We start from the raw sequence: 26,243 nt of genomic DNA, 5'->3' as shown, positions 1-26,243 counted from the left end.
AAACACGCAATATGTCACCGGTTCCTCAAGATGATGGAGTAGCAACAGCTCGGGAGAATATCGGGTGGTCCCAAAGCTTAGGTGCTACCATGCTTCGATGCCAAATTTGAAGTATCAAAAACTTCTAAAGAAAATCATGGGCGTTCACAAAATAGGTGTTTACAAACCCTAAAAATTGGAACTTCAAATTTGAAATACACAGAGATACAAAAAAGACAAATTTCATTGTGAATAGTAAAAAAATAGCTTTTTTCTTCTTACGACATTATTCATGTTGAAATCTTATTTTAAAAATATTATTATGTATTATAGGTTTGGAGTTTAAAAAAATAGACGTTGTATACATTTATCTTGTGAACATCTGTAGTTTTTTTTTTAAAAATTGAACCTGCAAATTTGAGTTTTATTTCCGTTGAAACATGATAGCATCAAAGTCTTGGGAGCACGAGATATTCACCCACAACACCTCTGACATTTCTGTTCTGTCACCTACAGTTTCCGGCTTATGTCAACTCGGTAAGAGCATCGGCCCCGTTTAAACGCGAATACGCAATGATACATTGTTAATAAAGAATTACAGAGGTCATGACACCCACATCATCCAAATTTATCAACCACACTTTTCTTACTAAGTCGTGGCATGCCACGAAATATATGGTGAAAAACTTAGTCGCCACAAGTGTGGCATGCCGCCATTGTGGCAGTAAAATAAACAGTAGCCATAAGCAGCTGCCACACTTGCACCAAAGTTTGACAATGTGTGGCTATGAACCAAACACACAATATGTGACCGGTTCCTCAAGATGATGGGGGTGGCAACACCTCGGGAGAATATCTGGCGCTTCCATGACGTAGGTGCTACCATGTTTCAATGTCATAAAACTTAAATTTTGAAGTATCAAAAGCTTCTAAAAGAAATCGTGGATGTTCACAAAATATACAACTCCTAAAATTTCAACTTCAAACTCAAACTACGCATAGAGATACAATGTGAACAGTATATTTAGTTTTTGTCTTCTTGTGACACTATTCATGTTAAAATTGTCGTTTTAAATCTTTTATGTATTTTAGGTTTGGAGTTAAAAATATAGACGTCGTATGCATTTATCTTGTGAATATCTTCATTTTTTATTTTTTAAACTAGAAATTTGATTTTTGTTGTTGTTGGAGCATGGGAGCACGAGATATTCACCTGCGTGCTCTGGCATTTCTTCTTACAGTTTTCGGCTTATGTCAATTCGGTAAGAGCATTCGCTCCATTTAAATGCTAATCTTCTCCCCTGTCAAAGCAAATGAGGATAAACTACCACTTGCTTGCCTGAGGGCATGGCCAATGCATAGCCTAGGGTGAAGCCTCACATACCATGTAGGATCGAATGTCAGAAAAAGTAGATTCGAATAGGGAAGCGGGATCCTCTGCAGGAGGCGGGTGCTTGGAGAGAAAAAGTGTGGTCCGGTGCATAAAGTTGGAAAAGTTGAAGTGGAGAGTAGGCATGCATGTGGTGAGAATCTACTTTATATTCTTTAATGATGTCCACTAGTAATAGCTTGCGTTGAGAAGAAAAAATTATTATAGTTACCTGAAACTATTTGTCATGGGTCATCTATATCCATATGTCACCATTATATATGCTCTTATAGAAAAACTTGATTATGAATAGCAATGATTCATTGTAAATAAAGAATTACAGAGGTCATCACATTACAGTTCATCACACCTACATCATCCAAACCGTGTGGCCAGCTGGTAATCGTTGTGGGGCGCATTGGTAGAGGCCAAGATAAGAGCACCAGGTAAGTACTCTACTTAAGGCTTGTTCGGAGGCCCTCTGCTCCTCGACTCCGCTCGCGGAGCTGCTGGAACCGCAGTTAAAAATTACCGAGCGGATGAATCGGTACTCTACAGATCTTTCTACTTTGCAGAGCTGGTCGAGTGCTGAACGGGCTCTTATTACCGGCGTCAAACAGAATAATAATAATATAAATGTTTGTTGGACTAATTAGCTCGTCGAATTTCTCTCAGGACAATCCCAAGCGCACGATCATCAACCAGAATGGCCGTGTGATTCACGTTGGCCACCTTGACCATCCTAAAATAAGGACCACGACGCCTCCACTCCGGCTCCACGGCGACCAGGCTCGCCAGGTTGACCAGGCCGTCGCTGTCCCCAACGTCCACGCCGGGCGTTGCCTCGAAATCGTCCCCCAGGTACACCATCCTCTTAGGCGTCGCCAACCCGACCCCCACGACGTAGGTCACCGGCACCATCGGAGAGGTCGGCAACTCCTTGAACAGCAGCAGCACACGCGACTCTTATGGCCCGACGCCTTCCCCGAACCCAATGTTGACGAGGAAGTCCACCACGTCGCCGGCTGAGTAGTTCCGACGCTTGGTGCTCACCAGCGGCTGCGCGGCCCCGAACACCTTCGCACTGGGTAGCGGCCACAGGCTGCTCTGCAGGCTGCGGTACTCTTTCCGCAGGGCCTCGGGGTCGACGAAGGGGAGGGCGAGGTTGTTGCCTGAGATGAGGGCCTGCATGCCCAGCACGAGCCTGCCCCATGGAGCGGCGACGGGGATGAAGTGCCTCACGAACCGCCGGCGCCACGCCAGGGGCTGCTGGATCAGGAACTGGTGCGCCAGCGTGCCACCATAGCTGTGGGTGACGATAATCGCCGGGCGGTCACCGTTGAGCTGGCTCGCCCTCTCCACCAGGCTCTTGAGGTTCGTGAAGAACGCGGTGCCGGTTCTCGATGGATGTCCCGCCGCCGCGACGGTGTATCGGAAGTCGTAGGGCGCACCGAACATGGTCTCGCCGTCGCGGTACCCGACCCCCTCGAGCCTCTCTAGGAGCTTGTCCGTGTAGGAGAAGTTCCTCCGGTCTGGGTCTGGGTGGTGAAAGCCCTGGGTGGAGCCGAAGAAGGGGACGTGCGTCTAGACGCCGGGAACGTTGCGGTAGTCGTCCATGCAGCGTCGTACGCCTTGCTATACACACCTTTTGAGAAGGACACGTTTTAATCGTGAATTTATTAAAATACTTTATGTGCTTCGCTTATATCTTTTGAGCTAGGCAGTTTGTTCTTGTGCTTTACTTATATTTTTTTAAAGCACGGCGACGGCTTACTTTATAGAAATTGTTGAACTCTCATGCTTCATTTATATTATTTTGAGAGCCTTTAAACAACATAGTAATTTGCTTAGGTTGTGAATTTAGTCCTAATATGATGGGCATCCAAAGGGATATAATAAAAACTTTCATATAAAGAGCATTGAATATATGAGAAGTTTGATTCCTTGCATTTGTTTTGAGATATAAAGATGGTGATATTAGAGTCATGCTAGTGAGTAATTTGTTGAGGAACGCAATAATTTTTTTAAAAAATTACGCACACGCAAGATCCATCTAGGTGATGCATAGCAACGAGACGCGAGAGTGTTGTCCATGTATCCTTGTAGACCGTAAGCAGAAGCGTTATGACAACGCGGTTGATGTAGTCGTACGCCTTCACGATCCAACCGATCCTAGCACTGAAGGTACGACACCTCCGCGATCAGCAGACGTTCAGCTCGGTGACTGCTACCTCTTTAGCACTGCGTTGGTTTTCCCCGAAGAGGAAGGGATGATGCAGTAAAGTAGCGTAAGTATTTCCCTCAGTTTTTTGAGAACCAAGGTATCAATCCAGTAGGAGGCTACGCGCGAGTCCCTCGCACCTGCACAAAACAAATAAATCCTTGCAACCAACGCAAATAGGGGTTGTCAATCCCTATAGGGCCACTTACGAGAGTGAGATCTGATAGATATGATAAGATAATATTTTTGGTATTTTTATGATAAAGATGCAAAGTAAAATAAAGGCAAAGTAAATAACTAAGTAGTAGGAGATTGATATGATAAAGATAGACCCGGGGGCCATAGGTCTCACTAGTGGTTTCTCTCGAGAGCATAAGAATTCTACGGTGGGTGACAAATTACTGTTGAGCAATTGACAGAATTGAGTATAGTTATGAGAATATCTAGGTATGATCATGTATATAGGCATCACGTCCGAGACAAGTAGACTGACTCCTGCCTGCATCTACTACTATTACTCCACTCATCGACCGCTATCCAGCATGCATCTAGAGTATTAAGCTAAAAACAGAGTAACACCTTAAGCAAGATGACATGATGTAGAGGGATAGACTCATGCAATATGAAGAAAATCCCATCTTGTTATCCTCGATGGCAACAATACAATACGTGCCTTGCTTCCCTTACTGTCACCGGGAAAGGACACCGCAAGATTGAACCCAAAGCTAAGCACTTCTCTCATTGCAAGAAAGATCAATGTAGTAGGCCAAACCAAACTGATAATTCGAAGATACTTGCAAAGATAACCAATCATACATAAAAGAATTCAGAGAAGATTCAAATATTATTCACAGATAGACTTGATCATAAACCCATAATTCATCGGTCTCAACAAACACACCCCAAAAAGAAGATTACATCAAATAGATCTCCACAAGAGAGGGGGAGAACATTGTATTGAGATCCAAAAAGAGAGAAAAAGCCATCTAGCTACCAACTATGGGCCCGTAGGTCTGAGGTAAACTACTCACACTTCATCGGAGGGGCTATGGTGTTGATGTAGAAGCTCTTCGTGATCGATGCCCCCTCCGGCGAAGCTCCAGAACAGGCCCCAAGATGCAATCTCGTGAATACAAAAAGTTATGGCGGTGGAATTAGGATTTTGGCTCCGTTTCTGGTCGTTTGGGGGTATGTGGGTATATATAGGAGGAAGAAGTATGTCGGTGGAGAAACAGGGGGCCCACAAGGGTGGAGGGCGCGCCTGCGCGGGGGGGGGGGGGGGGGGGGTAGGCGCGCCCCCTACCTCGTGGCCTCCTGTTACGTGTCTTGACGTAGGCTCCAAGTCTCTTGAGTTGTATTCGATGAGAAAATGACGTTCCCGAAGGTTTCATTCCGTTTGGACTCCGTTTGATATTCCTTTTCTTCGAAACCCTAAAACATGCAAAAAAAACAACAATTCTGGGCTGAGCCTCCGGTTAATAGGTTAGTCCCAAAAATAATATAAAAATGGATAGTAAAGCCCAATAATGTCCAAAACAGTAGATAATATAGCATGTAGCAATCAAAAATTATAGATACGTTGGAGACGTATCAAGCATCCCCAAGCTTAATTCTTGTTCGTCCTCGATTAGGTAAATGATAACAACAGAATTTTTGATGCGGAGTGCTACTTGGCATAATTTTAATGTAATTTTCTTAATTGTGGTATGAATATTCAGATCCGAAATATTCAAGACAAAAGTTCGTATTGACATAGAAAATAATAATACTTCAAGCATACTAACAAAGCAATTATGTCTTCTCAAAATAACATGGCTAAAGAAAGTTATCCCTACAAAATCATATAGTCTGGCTATGCTCTATTTTCACCACACAAAATATTTAAATCATGCACAACCCCGATGACAAGCCAAGCAATTGTTTCATACTTTTGACATTCTTAAAACTTTTTCAATTTTCACGCAATACATGAGCGTGAGCCATGAATATAGCACTATAGGTGGAATAGAGTGGTGGTTGTGGAGAAGACAAAAAGGAGAAGATAGTCTCACATCAACTAGGCGTATCAATGGGCTATGGAGATGTCCATCAATAGATATCAATGTGAGTGAGTAGGGATTGCCATGCAACAGATGCACTAGAGCTATAAGTATATGTAAGCTTAAAAAGAAACTAAGTGAGTGTGCATCCAACTTGCTTGGTCATGAAGACCTAGGGCAATTTGAGGAAGCCCATCATTGGAATATACAAGCCAAGTTCTATAATGAAAGATTCCCACTAGTATATGAAAGTGATAACATGAGAGACTCTCTACTATGAAGATCATGGTGCTACTTTGAAGCATAAGTGTGGTAAAAGGATAGTAACATTGTCCCTCCTCTCTTTTTCTCTCATTTTTTATTTTTTATTTAGGCATTTTCTGTTTTTTATGGCCTCTATTCTTTCTTTTTTTATTTGGGCTTCTTTGGCCTCTTTTATTTATTTTTCATCCGGAGTCTCATCCCGACTTGTGGGGGAATCATAGTCTCCATCATCCTTTCCTCACTGGGACAATGCTCTAATAATGATGATCATCACAATTTTATTTTTCTTACAACTCAACAATTACAACTCGATACTTAGAACAAAATATGACTCTATGTCAATGCCTCCGGCGGTGTACCGGGATATGCAATGACTCATGAGTGACATGTATGAAAGAATTATGAACGGTGGCTTTGCCACAAATACTATGTTGACTACATGATCATGCTAAGCAATATGATATTGATGGAGTGTGTCATAAATGGAACGGTGGAAAGTTGCATGGCAATATATCTCGGAATGGCTATGGAAATGCCATAATAGGTAGGTATGGTGGCTGTTTCGAGGAAGGTATATGGTAGGTGTATGATACCGGCGAAAGGTGCGCGGTATTAGAGAGGCTAGCAAAGGTGGAAGGGTGAGAGTGCATATAATCCATGGACTCAACATTAGTCATAAAGAACTCATATACTTATTGCAAAAATCTACAAGTTATCAAAGCAAAGTATTACGCGCATGCTCACCATCGCTCGTCCCCGACCACCACTCATAAGGAAGACAATCAATAAATAAATCATGCTCCGACTTCATCACATAACGGTTCACCATACGTGCATGCTACGGGAATCACAAGCTTCAACACAAGTATTTATCAAATTCACAACTACTGAACTAGCATGACTTTAATATCACCATCTCCATATCTCAAAACAATTATCAAGTATCAAACTTATCATAGTATTCAACACACTCATAAGAGATTTTTTTTTATTCTTGAATACCTAACATATTAGGATTTTAAGCAAATTACCATGCTATTAAGACTCTCAAAATAATATAAGTGAGGCATGAGATATCAATAGTTTCTATAAAACAAATCCACTACCGTGCTCTATAAGATATAAGTGAAGTACTAGAGCAAAATTATATAACTCAAAAGATATAAGCGAAGCACATAGAGTATTCTAACAAATTCCAAATCATGTATGGCTCTATCAAAAGGTGTGTACAGCAAGGATGATTGTTGTGAACTAACAAGCAAAGACTCAAATCATACAAGACGCTCCAAGCAAAACACATATCATGTGGTAAATAAAAATATAGCTCCAAGTAAAGTTACCGATAGAAGTAGACGAAAGAGGGGATGCCTTCCGGGGCATCACCAAGCTTTGGCTTTTAGGTGTCCTTAGATTATCTTGGGGGTGCCATGGGCATCCCCAAGCTTAGGCTCTTGCCACTCCTTGTTCCATAATCCATCAAATCTTTACCCAAAATTTGAAAACTTCACAACACAAAACTTAAAGTAGAAAATCTCGTGAGCTCCGTTAGCGAAAGAAAACAAAAGACCACTTCAAGGTACTGTAATGAACTCATTATTTATTTATATGGGTGTTATACTTACTGTATTCCAACTTCTCTATGGTTTATAAACTATTTTACTAGCCATAGATTCCTCAAAATAAGCAAACAACACACGAAAAACAGAATCTGTCAAAAACAGAACAGTCTGTAGTAATCTGTAGCTAGCGCAAGATCTGGAACCCCGAAAATTCTAAAATAAATTTCTGTATGTGAGGAATTTGTCTATTAATCATCTTCAAAAATAATTAACTAAATATCACTTTTCAAATAAAAATGACAGCATTTCTCGTGAGCGCTAAAGTTTCTGTTTTTTTTTACAGCAAGTTCAACAAGACTTTCCCCAAGTCTTCCCAACGGTTATACTTGGCACAAACACTAATTAAACACAAAAAACACAACCAAAACAGAGGCTAGATAATTTATTTATTACTAAACAGGAGAAAAAAAGTAAGGAATAAAAACAAAATTGGGTTGCCTCCCAACAAGCGCTATTGTTTAACGCCCCTAGCTAGGCATAACAAGTAAGAATAGATCTAAGTATTGCCATCTTTGGTAGGAAATTCTTCAATGAGGCATCTACCATCTTTAGGAAAATTTCTTTCTTTTTATTAATTATCAAACTTTTAGGCACAAGATTGAAAAATTCATTTGTAACAAATGGTTCCTTAATGATAGCAAAAAGATTGGGATGAACACTTATAGATTTGAGATCCGCATTTTCCTTACTAGATGATTCACCCTTATTTTTAGGAACGTACATAAGCTTGGCAACTTTAGTGGAAGGACTTGGAGTATTCTTTACGGAAGAAAAAGAGGTTCCCAAGTTGGTAGTAATATTCTCAAGTTTATCGATCCTAACGGAATCGTGATTTATTTTCTCATTAACTATGGGTTCCTTTTCTTTAATATCTTTCGAAGTAACTCCTACTTCAGATCCATATTGAGAGATTCGGATCTGGATCTTTTTATCCAAATTTTCAATCAATTCTACGGTAGCAATCTTATTTTCAATAATTTCAAGCCTTTGCATTACATGCTCCAAAGTTAGTATAGTTCCATTAACCAAGAGAGGGGGTGAGCCAAATAAATTTAACATAGCATTATAAGAATCAAAAGTATGGCTACCCAAAAAGTTCCCTCCGGTAATAGTATCAAGAACATAACGGTGCCAAGGAGTAATGCCTACATAAAAATTGCGAAGGAGAATGGTCGTAGATTGCTTCCTAGTAGATTTATTTTGAGCATTGCAAATTCTATACCAAGCATCTTTTAGATTTTCACCCTCCCTTTGCTTAAAATTTAGAATTTCATTCTCGGGAGACAACAGAGAAGATAAGGGACTAGCCATAACGTCAAGCAAATAGACTAACACACAAGCAAATAGAAAGCAAGCGAACAAAAAGAGGCAAATGAGAAAGAGAGGGAGGATAGAGAGAGAGGGCGAATAAAACGGTAAGGGTGAAGTGGGGGAGAGGAAAAAGAGAGGAAAATGGCAAATAATGTAATGCGGGAGATAAGGGTATGTGATGGGTACTTGGTATGTTGACTTTTGCGTAGACCTCCCTAGCAACGGTGCCAGAAATCCTTCTTTCTACCTCTTTTAGCACTGCGTTAGTTTTCCTCGAAGAGGAAGGGATGATGTAGCAAAGTAGCGTAAGTATTTCCCTCAGTTTTTGAGAACCAAGGTATCAATCCAGTAGGAGGCTACGCGCGAGTCCCTCGCACCTGCACAAAAAAAATAAATCCTCGCAACCAACACAAATAGGGGTTGTTAATCCCTATAGGGCCACTTACGAGAGTGAGATCTGATAGATATGATAAGATAATATTTTTGGTACTTTTATGATAAAGATGCAAAGTAAAATAAAGGCAAAGTAAATAACTAAGTAGTAGGAGATTGATATGACAAAGATAGACCCGGGGGCCATAGGTTTCACTAGTGGCTTCTCTCGAGAGCATAAGTATTCTATGGTGGGTGAACAAATTACTGTTGAGCAATTGACAGAATTGAGCATAGTTATGAGAATATCTAGGTATGATCATGTATATAGGCATCACGTCCGAGACAAGTAGACCGACTCCTGCCTGCATCTACTACTATTACTCCAGTCATCGACCGCTATCCAGCATGCATCTAGAGTATTAAGTTAAAAACAGAGTAACGCCTTGAGCAAGATGACATGATGTAGAGGGATAGACTCATGCAATATGAAGAAAACCCCATTTTGTTATCCTCGATGGCAACAATACAATACGTGCCTTGCTTCCCTTACTGTCACCAGGAAAGGACACCGCAAGATTGAACCCCAAGCTAAGCACTTGTCCCATTGCAAGAAAGATCAATCTAGTAGGCCAAACCAAACTGATAATTCGAAGAGACTTGCAAAGATAACCAATCACACATAAAAGAATTCAGAGAAGATTCAAATATTATTCATAGATAGACTTGATCATAAACCCACAATTCATCGGTCTCAAGAAACACACCACAAAAAGAAGATTACATCGAATAGATCTCCACAAGAGAGGGGGAGAACATTGTATTGAGATCCAAAAAGAGAGAAGAAGCCATCTAGCTACTAACTATGGACCCGTAGGTCTGAGGTAAACTACTCACACTTCATCGGAGGGGCTATGGTGTTGATGTAGAAGCCCTCCGTGATCGATGCCCCCTCTGGCGGAGCTCCGGAACAAGCCCCAAGATGGGATCTCGTGGATACAGAAAGTTACCGCGATGGAATTAGGGTTTTGGCTCCGTTTCTGATCGTTTGAGGGTACGTGGGTATATATAGGAGGAAGAAGTACGTCGGTGGAGAAACAGGGGTCCCACGAGGGTGGATGGCGCGCCTGGGGGGGGGGGGCAGGCGCGCCCCCTACCTCGTGGCCTCCTGTTACGTGTCCTGACGTAGGGTCCAAGTCTCCTAAGTTGCATTCGATGAGAAAATCACGTTCCCGAAGGTTTCATTCCGTTTGGACTCCATTTGATATTCCTTTTCTTCGAAACCCTAAAACAGGCAAAAAACAACAATTCTGGGATGGGCCTCCGATTAATAGGTTAGTCCCAAAAATAATATAAAAGTGGATAATAAAGCCCAATAATGTCCAAAACAGTAGATAATATAGCATGGAGCAATCAAAAATTATAGATACGTTGGAGACGTATCAGCGACGTCCCATGAACTCTAGATCCAGCTGAGTTCAAGGGAGAGTTTCGTCAGTACGACGGCGTGATGACGGTGATGATGAAGTTACTGACGTACGGCTTCGCCTAAGCTCTACAAGATATGACCGAGGTGGAAATCTGTGGAGGAGGGAACTGCACACGGCTAAAACAATCAACTTGTGTGTTCTAGGGTGCCCCCCTTCCCACGTATATAAAGGAGGGAGGGGGAGGCCGGCCGACCCTCCTTGGCGCGCCCCCAAGAGGGGAATCCTACTAGGACTCCAAGTCCTAGTAGGTTTCCACCAAAAGGGAGAGAGTGGGAAGGAAGGAGAGGGAGAGGGGAAAGGAAAAGGGGGGCGTCGCCCCCCCTCCTAGTCCAATTCGGACTCAAGGGGGAGGGGGCTCATGGCCTGCCCTGGCCGCCTCTCTCTCTCTCTCTCCACTAAGGCCCATCGAGGCCCATTAGTTTCCCCGTGGTTTCCGATAACCCTCCGGCACTCAGGTTTTATTTGAAACTTCTCTGGAACACTTCCGGTGTCCGAACATATCCGTCCAATATATCAATCTTTATGTCTCGACCATTTCGAGACTCCTCGTCATGTCCTTGAGCACATCCGAGACTCCGAATTACCTTCGGTACATCAAACCACATAAACTCATAATACCGATAGTCATCAAACGTTAAGCGTGCGGACCCTACGGGTTCGAGAACTATGTAGACATGACCGAGACTCACTTCTGGTCAATAACCAATAGCGGAACCTGGATGCTCATATTGGTTCCTACATATTCTATGAAGATCTTTATCGGTCAAACCGCATAAAAACATACGTTGTTCCCTTTGTCATCGGTATGTTACTTGCCCGAGATTCGATCGTCAGTATCTCAATACCTAGTTCAATCTCGTTACCAGCAAGTCTCTTTACTCATTCTGTAATGCAACATCCCATAACCAACTCATTAGTCACATTGCTTGCAAGGCTTATAGTGATGTGCATTACCAAGAGGGCCCAGAGATACCTCCCCGATGCACGGAGTGACAAATCCTAATCTCGATCTATGCCAACTCAACAAACACCATCGGAGACACATGTAGAGCATCTTTATAGTCACCCAGTTACGTTGTGACGTTTGATAGCACACTAAGTGTTCCTTTGGTATTCGGGAGTTGCATAATCTCATAGTCATAGGAACATGTATAAGTTATGGAGAAAGCAATAGCAGTAAACTAAACGATCATCGTGCTAAGCTAACTGATGGGTCAAGTCAATCACATCATTCTCTAATGATGTGATCCTGTTCATCAAATGACAACTCTTTGTCCATGGCTAGGAAACTTAACCATCTTTGAATAACGAGCCACTACTAGGAAAAGGCTAATTAGTGGCGCACCTGTTTTGGCCATTAATGACGCACTACAGGTGCGCCACTATTAACACGCCACTAGTAACAAGTACTAATGGTGCACCCCTGGTGCGCCACTAGTATCCCAGATTATAGTGGCGCACCAGGCAGTGCGCCATTAGTATGTCCCCTGGTGCGCCATTACTATGCCTCCCAGGGGGCCATATTTACCTTGTGCTTTGGGTTACTAATGGCGCACTACTAGATAATGCGCCACTAGTATGTTTATTGCAGTGCGCCACTAAAGTGCAGTATGGTGCGCCACTAGTATGAATATTAGGAATTTTTTCTTTTCTGATATTTGCACAAGTTACAAAATATATTACTACACAGAATATAGATAGCACAACATATAAACAGCAGATTTATCGAATACAAATAGAAGATTAGTCTCCGAATACAATTCAGAATATTAGTCTCCGAATTCAAAAGACCGAACAAAGTTAGAACATTACAAGTCTCAAGACCGCGATTAGCGAGTTTGTCTTCACATTACAAGTCGATATCGATCATCTAAAGTGCCATCACATAGAAGAGAGCTGCGGTCATCACGATTAGCATCATCACGATGAAACTGGTCTTCATCCGGTTCCTCCTCCGCTCCCTCCTCTTTCCTGCTAGATAGCGCGCGTATCTAGCTTCTGTCTCTGCCCTAGTGGTGTACCCTTTGTAACTGTTACTGCTGAAACGGTGAACCTGTCTCCGACACTCCTCCCAGTTGTCGTAGACTCCAGGAACCTTACCCTTGTACACGACATGCGACGGCATCTCTGTGCACTAGACAAACAAAATGTTAGTAGCAATTCACAGACAATACATAAGAAATATATAAGTATGCAACAAAAGGATCGGAAGAGAAAAGCAACACATTAATAGCATGATTCATGGTCCTACTAATAAATAGCATCGATTACATATAAGTTGAACGACTGTCCAAACCAAAGAGACATACAAGTTCATTAAAGTTTAATTACAACATGAGTTAATCGATATTTCAGAACTACATAGCATCACTACTTTCAACTCAACTCAGGGACCGGAGCGTGGATGAAGCCGCCGTCTTTCGTGATGGTCATGAAATTGCGATTGTTGTCAGCCTGCATTTGTAGCGTTGTTTCTATCTCACTATTGGACGGTTGATATCTGAGGTAGAACTGCCCCGAGGTACGAAGGACATCTTGATGGATGATTTCCTCAAACTCCGACTGGATGCGAAAGAATTCTTGTCTGAGGTCCACGTCCTAGATTTCCAACAAGTGTGCGGCCCAATCTTTGAGACTATTTGATAGTGGAAGTTGATTATGGTCTCGTACGATTGCCCGCATGTGATGGAGGGCGTAGTAGGCATCCTTCTGACCGCCAGGCGGCTGCTTGACGCAGGGGAACGTCGTTACGTGGGTGAACACGTGCTTGCCGTACCTAAGAATTGGCCTCCTGATGGTGCCTCCACATTTGGCGTAGCCGAGGAGAACACCATCAAGAACTTTCTTGATATTTGTGTAGTCTTTATTCAACTGATGGTCCGAGTCGAAATACGTGGCCATGGAATAGTTTGGGCTTAAGAGGATGAGTGTGCAACGTGTGTCACTGCACAAAACACGGAATGCTAGAAAAAAAGAACGATCGAAATCTAAGAAATCATATGTTACGGGGCAGTGAGGGGATGACTTACTTGGGAAAGTAAGGCACGAGGAAGTTATCCTTATCTGGGTTCACCAGAATGACGCCTTCGAGGTATGAACTCGCGACTTGCCGGTCCCCAGTGCTGCCCAAGATCTTGGCACACATGTAGAATGGGTCGACTATCACGATGTCCGAGGTCTTGTCTCTAGTGATCCACATCTCCATACTCAGCGAAAATAGCCAAATGAAGGTGTAGTGCAGCGGATGAAGGTTAAACATAGCGAAGATGTCATCAAACCACAGGACGATCATACCCCCGATGGAGCTATCGACAAAGCCCTTTCCCTCTGGCACCTTGGCCATGAAAATTGGGTATGCCACATCATTCTCGGAGAGACGCCGCTTCTCCAAAGAAAGAACACTGTCATGCAGACTCCGCATAGCACCAGTTGCAGCATTGAGCAGATTAGCCGGTAGCATCGGCCTACCCACCACATGCACCCTCCTCGAGATATCCTTAGATGTAGGTGGCCCGTCCTGAGCACGTATCGCACTTGGTGCCGGCTGGCTCGCACCCTAGTTATTCTTTCTTTTCCGTCCCTTCTTCTGCTGTAATGGGATTGAGTTCTGCTCAGAGACAGCCTTCTTGAGTGTGTTGGGGCTGATAATATTTCGCACCTCAGCTATCTGGGGCTTGGTGAAGGCGGCAGCTGGAGGCATCTCCTGAGAACTGAACGCCAGACGATGCCTGTTGCAATTGGGTTTCTCCGCGGTACCAGCTAGATCGCGATCGTCTTTTGCAGGGTTGGGTTCTTAAGAAGGAGGCCCCAAGAATTCGTCACTGTACCCATGTTCGTTGAAGTACTTATCGACCCTGGTAAATGTACCGTCGTCGTCGTTCGAATCCTGTGCCATATGCATGTCCGGATCGGCCATATGTTCGTCATCATCGTCCGGTAGCGTTGCGGCGGTCTTGCCATGGCTTGGCGCCGGCACGACTGGCGGTGTTGTCTGTGGGGTGGTGTCCCCCGCCCCCAAAGGAATCTGGCTCTTCGGCCAAAGCATGGACCAGCCTATGCAAGCGCTGAGGGTCATCACATCATCTTCGTCGGCCCCAGGGGATCGATACAGAGGTAACAAGTCGTCGCAGCCCCGCAACACCCGAACCAGTTGAACCCTATACACATTGGGTGACATCGGATTACCGTGGAATAGGCGGTTGTCCGGTTGAACGATTCTGGCCTTGGCGACATCGATCAACTCGTCGTTCACAAAGTGCAGGAGAGTGCATGGAACATCGGCGATGCCCCGCGAAAACATGTAGGGCATCAGGGATGCCCAGTCAAAGGCAAGGAGATGAAGTCATCGGCCGAGATGCTTAGTTACCCTGATGGCGTCGAGCTCGGCTAATGTTGAGGCACCGCCAACGGCGGGCGTGCAAGTGACGGAGGGGCCGCTTGCTGCCGAGGTGCCGACCGACGTATTCTTCGCACACCCGGGTGCATTAAGCTCCAATGCCGGCACCGACAGCGGAGACACCAATGCCGCCTCCACCGGAGACACTAATGGCACCGCCGGCGCGTTGTGCGAGTTGCTGCCCGTGAAGCTGGGAATCGGGGGTGGCCCCTGTTCGCCGCCCGCAATCCACGCCTGTAGCCCCTCAAGCAAGGTAGGCATAATGGCGGTGATCGTCGCTCCTAGTTGGTCTCGCACTTGCTCTTCGATTATCTCCAGAATCCGCGCCACTTTTGCCTTGAGTTCTTGAACCTCGCGCTCCTGGCTTTCCGATCTGGTCTTTCTCTCCTTTCGCCTAGTGGTATAGTATTCCGACCATTTCATGGACAAGCCTTTGCCGGCCACACGATCAGCTGACGACGACTTACTGAGCTTATCCTTGTTTTTCATTACGTTCAACGCCCTATTTAAAGGAGTGTCGAAAGGGGAGCTCTGAGACGACCCCGTTCTACTGCTTTCAGTGTCCTGCGGAACGAATGTGAACCATTTAGAAATTTGGCTTCATTAATTAGAATACAACCATATGGAGCTAATTACGCGGGGGTGTATTCCTTATCAGAACAAGCTCAAGCGCCTTGGTCTTCGGATCCGTGGTAAGCTCCTTGGTTACCGTTTCAATCTTGTACCGGGCCCTGACATAGTTCCTGGTCTGCTTGTCATGGTATTTCTCGAAGAGGGGCGGTAGGCCTTGCTCGGCACGCTCCGCATCCTCCTTGTCCCATATAGGTTCCGCCACTCTGTAACTGCCGGGACCGAGTTTGTGGACCTCTAAGTTCAAGTCCCGCATCTCTTTCCCCCACTGACTTGATTCCATGCTTGTGTTGCTCTCACACTTGATCTTGAACTCCAGGTAGTCATCTTTGCTGATTGAAGGATTTTTTTCCTTGATCTTCTCATAACTATCACCTTTTTCAATCATTCTCTTCACCGTGGCTCTCCAAGTAGCCAGGGCCGTGCTCATCTTTGTGATGGCGGCACTGTTCACTTTATTCCCTGATAGGCTTGTGTTTGCGAAGTCACCGAGGAACTTGTATCGTTCGTGCAGCTTCGTGAAGAGGAGGTTGCACAAATTCCCTCGGTCATGATGCCTTAGGTTCTCGGTGTTGATCGAGACGGTGCTCCGGAGAATGCACCCGAGCTGTCCCGCGTACCCCTTGACTAATTCTTTGGGCACCGTTGGATGCCCCTTGGAGGACACTTCAGTAAATTCCTCCTTGACGGTGCCGAGCACGTTCGGGCACCGGTCCTTCCGTTGCCTCTTCGGTTGGCTGCCATCTGTGCGTGCGCTGCCATCATCAGTGGTGGCATCCTCGAAGGCACCATCAGTGGTGTCATCCCCGATGCCACTAGGGGTTGTGTAGTCGGGATCGGTGTCTTCCGCGGCGTCCTCATAGCGGTGAGGTTCTTCCTCCATCTCCTGGGACAGCTCCCAGAATGCCTTGCCCAAACCGCCGGCCTCATCGTTGTGGGCCATGTTTCGCTCTAAATAGGAGAAAAGTTTGGTCAAAAAGTTGGTTAATGTGAAGGAACAAGATCTCTAAGTTGATGAAATAACCTAATTCTCGAGGAATGTCGCCAAAAAGTTGGCTTCGGTGTGCAGTGCAAAACTAAATTGTGGAAATCTACAGAATGAACAAGCTAAGGGCTGCAAATGCCCGCAAGTCTTCAAGGGTGACGGCATAATGGCTCAGTGTTATTTAAGGGTTGGTTTGTGAGGAATTATCATGGTCTCATCATTTTGGGTTTGTCGACACCGAGGCATCCTAAAAGCTAAGCTTTTATCATTTAGGGTTTGTCGACGCCGAGGCACCCGAAATGCTAAGTTAAGTTTTCATCATTTAGGGTTTATCGATGCCGAAGCACCCTAAAAGCTAAGGTTTTATCGTTTAGGGTTTGTCGACGCCGACGCACCCTAAAAACCAAATGTTATATCATTTAGGGTTTGTCGATGCCGAGGCACCCCAAAAGCCTAAGTTTTCATCATTTAGGGTTTATCGATGTCGAGGCACCCTAAAAGCCAAGGTTATATCATTTAGGGTTTGTCGACGCCGAGGCACCCCAAAAGCCTAAGTTTTCATCATTTAGGGTTTATCGATGACGAGGCACCCTAAAAGCCATCATCATCATATCATCTTGAAAATATTATAACAACTAAGTTCATCCTACTTAATTAAGTAATATTAACATTTTGTTAAATCTTAATTAAGTAATAGAGTTTCATTCACTTCTTGCACTAATAGATTGCATTTCTAAGTTCTTATAAGTTATAATGGAGACCCTACGAGGACCTGGAAGCTTTCATGCGTTCTAGGGAAAATTCTGGTGGAGTTCGTCTAATAAGGAGTTGATTGGTTGATATAACAAGTTCTAGGGAAAATTCTAGTGGAGAAATGGAACTGGTTAAGAGTTGAAAGAAATGTATCTAATTAGAAACATAGGTGGAGGGTCTTGTAGAGGATAGATAGGTAGCAGAATCCATTCAGATGGAAAGCTTTAATGAGGATGAATCAAGATTTGGATAATTCATGCCTTTAGGTGAATAGGAAGTTACTTCTGCAAATATCTGTTGGGTCCAATAAGATAATCCACAGTGTTGTGAAAACACGCCCTTCGAACTGGTTTGAGCTATTGGTGAATGGAGATGGTCTAAGATTTTCAGTAGTAAGAAGTGAAGTGGTAATTTTGAGAGCAAATGGTTAGGATGAGTGGTTCCTCTTTCCTGTTTAGCTTTACAAAAGAATATTGTTAGTCATGCACACTTGTGCATTTTCAGCCAGGCCCAGTGGAGTTGGCCTAAAAATATTTCTTTCTTTCAGCCAGTAGAGGGGGGAGATAGCGATCGAGAGATGGAGGGGATCTAGTGCGGGGGCGAGGGGGAAAGGGATAGGGGGAAGCTTAGCAATGGCGCACCTCCCAGGGGTGCGCCATAAGTACATCCATAGCAATGGTGCACCTCCCAGGGGTGCGCCATATGTACAGCCATAGCAATGGCGCACCACCGAGGGGTGCGCCATAAGTAACTTTTTTTATTTTTAGTTGCATCTAATAATTCTTTAGAAAATGACAATCAAATTTGAAAACATTTATGAATGTGAAAAAATATCATCAAATTTGTTATTTGAAAATATTTATGAATACAAAAAAATATCATCAAATTTGTTATTTGAAAATATTTGAAAAAATATCATAAAAATTGGTATACCAATGACGCACCTCCTAGGGGTGCGCCATAAGTACATTGATAGCAATGGCACACCTTCTCCTGGTGCGCCATTAGTAACTTTTTTATTATTATGTTTAGTTGCATCTAATAATTTTTTTAGAAAATGATAATCAAATTTGAAAACATTTATGAATGTGAAAAAATATCATCAAATTTGTTATTTCAAAATATTTATGAATATGAAAAAATATCATCAAATTTGTTATTTAAAAATATCATCAATATTTTTTTGGATTTTTAGTTGCATTCATTTGTGAATTGGTAAAACATTTATGAATATGAAAAAATATCATCAAATTTGAAAAAATATTCATTAATTCAAAAAGTGCCCATGAAATTTAAAAACATTCATGAGTTCAAAAAATATTAACAAATTCAATACTTTTTGTGAGTTAAAAATTCAATACCATAATAAACATAAATAAATATTCATGAGGACTAGAACAGAAGAAATATCATTTCCATATGTCGAAATACAATCGAGAAATGAAGACTACTATTTAAATACAATCGATATTAGCTAGCTATCTTTTCACAATCTTCTTGCCCTTCTTTTTCGCAAATGGAGTTCTTATGTTGAACGGACGTCCTTTAGGTAGGGTGGTCCTGCTTCTTCTTGTGGTGTGTGGCACTTCATCGTCGTCGTCATGTTCCATCTTCGGGTCGCCGTACTTGTCGAAGTCTTGCTCATTGGCGACTCCATCCATTCCTATGATCTTCCTTTTGCCTCTCCTCACGACAACAGGACTGGGCTTTGACGGGTCGGTAATGAAGAAGCATTGGTCCACTTGGGAAGCTAGTACCCATGGCTCATTTTTCGCGGTGACGTTTGCTCCCGCGGTCTTGGATTTGGCTTCGGGTATAACCATGGTGGTGAAATACCAGTCTTCTTTTAGGACGCTCTTGGCCCATCTAACACGGAACATCGTGACCTTCTCTCCAGCATAGCTCAGCTCCTAGATCTCCTCTATCCTTCCGTAGTATCTATCCTTGTCGTCACTGGTGTAGGATTCCATCATTACCCCGGAGTTCTGATAACCACCGCTCTTCATGTCCTTTCCCTCGGTGTAGAATGTGTAGCCGTTGATATCGTATGCCTCATAGGTCATCAGGTTGTGCTCGGCGCCCTATGACAAGGCGAATATGAGTTTTTCTTCCGCGGAAGAATCCTCATGTAAAGGGTACAATAGAAGCTTCTCCTTGAACCAATGCGTGAAACATGAGTTGTGCTCTTTGATTATATCGCCGTCCGTCCTCTGTTGGCCTCGGTCATTGTACGTCTTCTCAATAATGGTTTTGTGCTCTACCACCCAAGGATCGACAACGTCTATGTGTTGTAGCACGACTAGGTTTGCTCTTTCAAAGTCGGCGAGTCGACCCTCGAAGTCGACATGCATTTCCCGGCGACCCCATCCAGCGAGCCTGTCGAGGTGCCTGTTGACGGCAGACCAACGGGGTTCTCGATGCCTAGATAATTCGTGCAGTAGGAGATGCACTCTTTGGTCAGAAAGCCCCTGGCTATGCTTCCCTCTGGACGTGACATGTTGCGAATGTATCCTTTGATGACACCATTCATCCTTTCGAACCACATCATGTTGTGCAGGAACGTCGGCCCGAGTTGGATGATGTCCTCCATGATATGGACTAGCAGATGCACCATAACATCGAAGAATGCGGGCGGGAAGTACATCTCAAGCTCGCATAGTATCACCACGATCTCTTCCTGTAGCCTTCTGAGTTGCCTCACGCCAACCGACTTCCGAGAGATGACGTCGAAAAAGTTGCATAGGCCAAATAGCGTTTCACGAACGTGCGCATCCATGATCCCACGGATTGCAACTGGAAGTATCTGCATCATCAGCACATGACAGTCGTGAGACTTCATCCCGCTGAACTTCTGCTTCGCTGAGTCTAGGTATCTGCTTATCTTCCCCGCGTAACCGTAAGGAATTTTTACTCCTATGAGGCAGGTGAAAAACTGCTCGATCTCCTCCTAACTTAGAGTGAAGCATGCGGGAGGGTAGTCATTTCCGGTCTTCTTGGCCTTTTTGCCTTTGCGACGACTTTCCGTGTCCTGCTTCGCCTCATCATCATCATCATCATTAGTGTGAAGCTCCTCCCTGATGCCCATTGATTTCAAGTTCGCCCTTGCTTTCGGCCCATCTTTGGTCCTCTCTGGCATGTTGAGCAGGGTACCAAGCAGACTCTCGCACACGTTCTTCGTGATATGCATGACATCAAGGCTGTGAGGCACACGGAGGATCTTCCAGTATGGCAAGTCCCAAAAAACAGACCTCGTTTTCCATACCTTCAGCAGCGGCTGTGGCGCCTTTTGCTTCTTTCTCGGCTGTGGCGCTGTCGGTGTCAAAACCGGTGGATCTCAGGTAGGGGGTCCCGAACTATGCATCTAAGGAGGATGGTAACAGGAGGCAGGGGACACGATGTTTTACCCAGGTTCGGGCCCTCTTGATGGAGGTAAAACCCTACATCCTGCTTGATTTATTCTTTATAATATGAGTAGTACAAGAGTTGATCTACCACGAGATCGGAGAGGCTAAACCCTAGAAGCTAGCCTATTATATGATTGTATGTTGTCCTACGGACCAAAACCCTCCGGTTTATATAGACACCGGAGGAGGCTAGGGTTACACAAGGTCGGTTACAAAGGAGGAGATATACATATCCATACTGCCTAGCTTGCCTTCCACGCCAAGTAGAGTCCCATCCGTACACGGGACGGAGTCTTCAATCTTGTATCTTCATAGTCCAATAGTCCGGCCAAAGGATATAGTCCGGCTGTCCGGAGACCCCCTAATCCAGGACTCCCTCAGTAGCCCCTGAACCAGGCTTCAATGACGATGAGTCCAGCGTGCAGTGTTGCCTTCGGCATTGCAAGGCGGGTTCCTCCTCCGAATACACCACGGAAGAATTTGAATACAAGGATAGTGTCTGACCCTACAAAATAAGTTCCACACACCACCGTAGAGCAAATAATATTACCACAAATCTAATTTGTTGACATGTTTCGGCAGCATGACATCACGCCACGGCCCGGTAATTATTTGAACCATTTTTCTTTAACCAGCCCCGCACATAACGCGAGGCGGTTTCTTGACACGTCTTGTCAAAGCAGAGATTGTGCTCCCCTTATTACGGGATTCTCATCAATACGGACGTGGGTAACCCAACAGCGCCATCAATTACGGCGCTTGGGGGATAAGCGAGTTTTACCAGGCTAGTGGGGGCACATAGTTTAGTCCGCCCTTATAAAGGGATAAGATCTCACCTTTTTCTACCCACGCCTTCTTCCTCCTTGCTCATCCATTCTTGCGCACTCGAGCTTCAGCGCCCAAGTCCGCATCCTCCTCCTCAAATCTCTCCAAACATGTCCGGAGCGGAGGCAAGTGGATGGCCTCCTCCGTCATGGAGGGGCACATCAAAAAGTTACATGGAGGTTGATACTTAGCCGCGGATATCGCGCACTGGCTGCCAGCCGCGGGGCAGGTCGTCCCTACCCCGGAACCTCACGAAAGGGTGGTTTTCCTCCCCCACTTCGTCCGCGGACTGGGGTTTCCCCTCCATCCATTCGTCCGTGGCCTCATGTTCTATTATGGGCTGGACTTTCATGACCTGGCCCCGAATTTCATCCTCAACATCTCGGCGTTCATCGTCGTGTGCGAGGCTTTCCTCCGCATCCGGCCCCACTTCGGCCTGTGGCTGAAGACCTTCAATATCAAGCCGAAGGTGGTGGGCGGCCAACAAGCGGAATGTGGCAGAGCCATGGTGGGCAAAATTCCCAACGTTATATGGCTCGAGGGCTCCTTCGTGGAGACCATAAAGGGGTGGCAATCGGGGTGGTTCTACATCATCGAGCCGCGTGACACCAACTGGGTGGCGGCCCCCGAGTTTCGATCCGGAATCCCCACGCGGCTCACTTCCTGGAAGGAGAAGGGCCTGTCCTGGGGTTCATCGGTGGAGCTAGACGGACTCCAGAAGTGTATCTGAAACATGACAAGCAAGAAACTTAAGCTTGTCAACATAGTCCAGGTCATGCTCTTCCGCTGGATCTCCCGTGTCAACAACGGGATTTCAACTTATGGGAGTTCGACCCGGCCTGGCATTAGACTCTAAGCGAGCTCTTCGACACGATGCATAAAGACGTCTGGATGGTGCTGTTCAAGGGCGCCGAGGTCCCTCCTTCTCTTACCGAGGACCGCGGGCTAAGCGCGAAGCGTTCTGTGAATCTGGTAAGTTCTGTACATCTAATAGGGTGTTTATTTCCCATAGCTTAACCATGTGCGGGGTCTGAGCTCCCATGCCTTTGATAGGACTGGGTGGAGACATTGGAGTAGATCAACTGTTTGGCCCCTCTGCCCGAAGACCCTGCGGACGCTCTCCTGACGGAGATGCGGACTCCAGCTCCTTATGAGGTGCCGGATAAGACCAAGAAGAAGGCCAAGGGAACCCGAAAGATTTCCCGGCGCCAGGTGGTATAGGACTCATCGTCCGATGATTCTGAGACGCACTCCTCCCACGAAAACGAGGAGAAGGAAGACGAAGACTCTCCCCCTCCAGCCGGGGGAGACAAGAAAAGTAAGGCCGCCCCAACCGGGGAGGCCGAAGGGTCCAAGAAGGGAAGGACTCTCCTTCCGGACTGTTCCACCACCGCCGTCGACAGTGAAGATGAGTGGCTGCTTAGGGCCAAGCCCCTGGTGAAGTCGTAAGTATTCGGATACCAGAGTAACTCATAGCATACCTTTGTCGCACTGCTTCTCCTAACGTCGAATATGATTATGCAGTCCGCCCCAAGCCCGTATCGATGTATCATCGTCGGACGGTTCCTTGGACTTGTCGGACATGAATAGTAATACACTTCCAACCGCCACCTCTCCTTACCCTATGGACAATGCTGAGGTACTGTCTCAGGGGGCACTGAGCCGGGGGGAGACAGTCCCGGAGGCGCCTCAAGGCGACCTTCCGGACTCCAGGAGAAAAGGGAGCAAGGCTCCCGGGAGCTCCAAGTTCGGCTCTCAGTAGAACACCGCGCCGGAACCTCTAGTGGTTCCGGACTCTGGCAGGCGGCCCCCTTCCAAAAGGGGCAAGACGCCCGTGTCGGTGACCTCTGTCCATCCAGAGGCACCGGACAACCTGCTGGGAGCGCTTCGCGGTGCTTCCATCGACGAAGAGCACATCACTATTATGAGTGCGGTGATCAAGAAGGTTTAGTCCGCCAAGAGCGGACTGACTGAAGCTTGTGCCAGCCTTCTAACAGGCTTTGAGGTAAGTATTTAAAATATAGGAAAAATATTACCGCATAGACAGTAGCCCCCGATGCTCTGTTTGGTGTTCACAAAGAAAAGCCGAATAGAGGATCAAATAATATATGCAGGAGTCTAATATAAGTATGTCTGTATGCGTGTGCAGGCTTCGCTGCTGACCTCTGCCGCACTGACTGCGGAGGTCGCCGCACTGAAGCAGGACCTCGAGGGGTCCGAGAAAGTTCTCATCCTTGCCAAGAGGCAGCTTGAGGAGAACAAAGGTAAGTAATACCTTGTCTATATATAAAAAAGAAAATGTGGTTGCGAAATGACAGGATCATCATGAATGTGCCAGGGGCCACGACTGAAGTGGCGACCCTGAAGCAAGCGCTGTCCGATGCCGAAGACAAAGCAGCCAAGGAGCGCACCGAGCGGGAGAAACAAGAGGCACGGGTGGGCGAGGTGTAGCAAGAGCTCCAGGCTCTCGTGAAGAAGCACGAGGCTTTGGAGCTTGACTCGAAGATGCGAGAGTCCGAGCTTGCCGCGGCCCTCAAGAGCACAAAGCATGCCAAGGCCGAAGCCCAAAAGGCCCTCCAGGAGATTGAGGCGATGAGGAAGATAGCGGTGGGTAAGGCATTCTATATGCAAAGCAAGCATGTGAAAGTGAATTACTTGTTACTTACCCGAGTCCGGAGCTCTCCAGGAGCATTCACAGATTTTCCCCGCAGCCTGTCGGATGCCATGAAATTTTACCAGGCCGAGGAGGGAAGCTCGACGGAAAAGCTGTTCTGGTCTCAGTATACTGGGACTGAACACCCGATGCCTATGAGCGACCAGCTGAAGCAACTGGTCGAGCTGCACAAGGCGGCCGAACAGGCCATGAAGGGCTTTATAGTCCGGATGTGGCCTGGCGACTCCCTTCCTAGTAGCTACTTCAGCCTGGTGAGGCGGCTTGTGGATGCCTGCCCACGGCTGGAAGTCATCAAGCGGTCCGTCTGTATAGAAGGTGCCCGCCGGGCTTTTGCCCGTACAAAGGTGCACTGGGCCAAGATGGACGCTGAGAAGCTGGTGAAGGAGGGGCCGCCGCAGGGCAAGGAGCATCACCACCTCGAAATGTATTATGAGGGTGTCCTGAAGGGTGCCCATCTTGTGGCGGACGAGTGTGCAAAAGATGTAATTTTTGAATGAACTTGCTCGTGTGATCCTGTATTATGAAAACTTGTTCATATGCGCTATGCAACGCATGTTTGAATTTAAAATATTACCTTCTGTGCGGCTGCTTATCAAATCTGAGAGATGGCCAGTCGTCGGCTTCTGCCCCCGTGCCACGAGTGCTGGGGTGTTCGGGATAAACCTGAGCACTCTTTTTCCCATTGTTGGGTCCTTCGAGGGAGGTGCTCAGCACAACGAACAAGGCAACCGGACTATAATGCTTTATCACTCTCACTTAGCCATAGAATTCTACAATTTTAAATTTTGGCGAAGCCCCTAGTATTCGGGAGGCCGAATTCGGGGCGCTATACATGCCTTAAGCCGGACAAAGCCGACTCCTCGCTCTAAGCGGCATAAGTCTTTAGGGACTCAAGACCTCTCGAACAGCGACCGGCTCTCGCCTTATCATGACAGTCAGTTTTAGCTTTCTCTACTGAGGTGCTTAGCCCAGCTGAACCGGGGCACAATCGCAGTAGTTCTCCCAGTGCTACCTTAGCCGATATAGCGGAACGTAAGGTACCAGAACATGGGAGCCGGGCAAACCCAACTATTGACCCAAGACATGATTCGGAGCTGATTCATATAATGCTATAAGTTCGGGGTGCCGCACTGTCGAAAGTGTTCGGACTTTTCACACCGTATTATGGGGTATGCTTAAGCCCCTAGCGTATTGGCCGTACCAGAGTGTGTGGGTGCTGGATGTCATGAATGAACATATATATATATATATATATATATATATATATATATAAAGAAGAATAGAGAATGCGATAATAGTCTAGTGCTATGCATTGTTTATTCAAAAAGGTGCATTAAAGCAGAATGATACAAGTAGTGCGATAAGCAAAAAGTAGGACTATTTGACATGTCCCCTCCAAGGGCAAGCTGAGGAATGGTATTTAAAGCAGGTATTTCACTCGTTGTCAGAGACCACCTGGGAGTTCCGTGGTGCGACGTAGCTTTCTGCCTCCTTGGTTTTTGCATCGTGTGTCCGGCAACCGTACTGCCAGACAGGGCTTCCAGAGATTAAAGTCCTGAAAGAGAGAAAAATAACAAAGCGGGAAGCCCCTAGTGCGGTTGACGTGCGTCTTGGGGCATGCCGTAGTCGTGCCCCCCTCCCCACCTGTGCCCATGGTATTTTTAATGCGTAATTATGTACGCGTGGCACGGATTTTGCCGTTTGGCTGGTAATGGGGTGGGGGCCGCATTGCTATGCGAGCTCGGAATGTGCCAGGCGGTCTTATTGCCGATTACTCCGGTCGCGCGCTTGAAGGTGTCCGGGTCTTGAATCGCCGAACTAGTGGATTGCCTTAAGAGGCTGCTTTGCGGTTCTGCTGTGAGGGCCGCAGTGTGCTCCTCCATACGGAGAGAGCACTCTGTGTTTCCATTGA

General features: G+C 45.7%; 1 pseudogene; it reads right to left on the bottom strand.

Moving 5' to 3' along the window:
* Window positions 1-1,996: 1,996 nt before the first annotated feature.
* LOC123095100 (lecithin-cholesterol acyltransferase-like 1) lies at window positions 1,997-9,100 on the bottom strand (annotated as a pseudogene).
* Window positions 9,101-26,243: the final 17,143 nt, after the last annotated feature.

The sequence above is a fragment of the Triticum aestivum genome, chromosome 1A (genome assembly GCF_018294505.1).
Source record: "Triticum aestivum cultivar Chinese Spring chromosome 1A, IWGSC CS RefSeq v2.1, whole genome shotgun sequence".
Lineage (NCBI taxonomy): Eukaryota > Viridiplantae > Streptophyta > Magnoliopsida > Poales > Poaceae > Triticum > Triticum aestivum.
The sequence above is the reverse complement of the archived record's forward strand: the minus strand, read 5'-3'. Positions and strand labels throughout refer to the sequence as shown.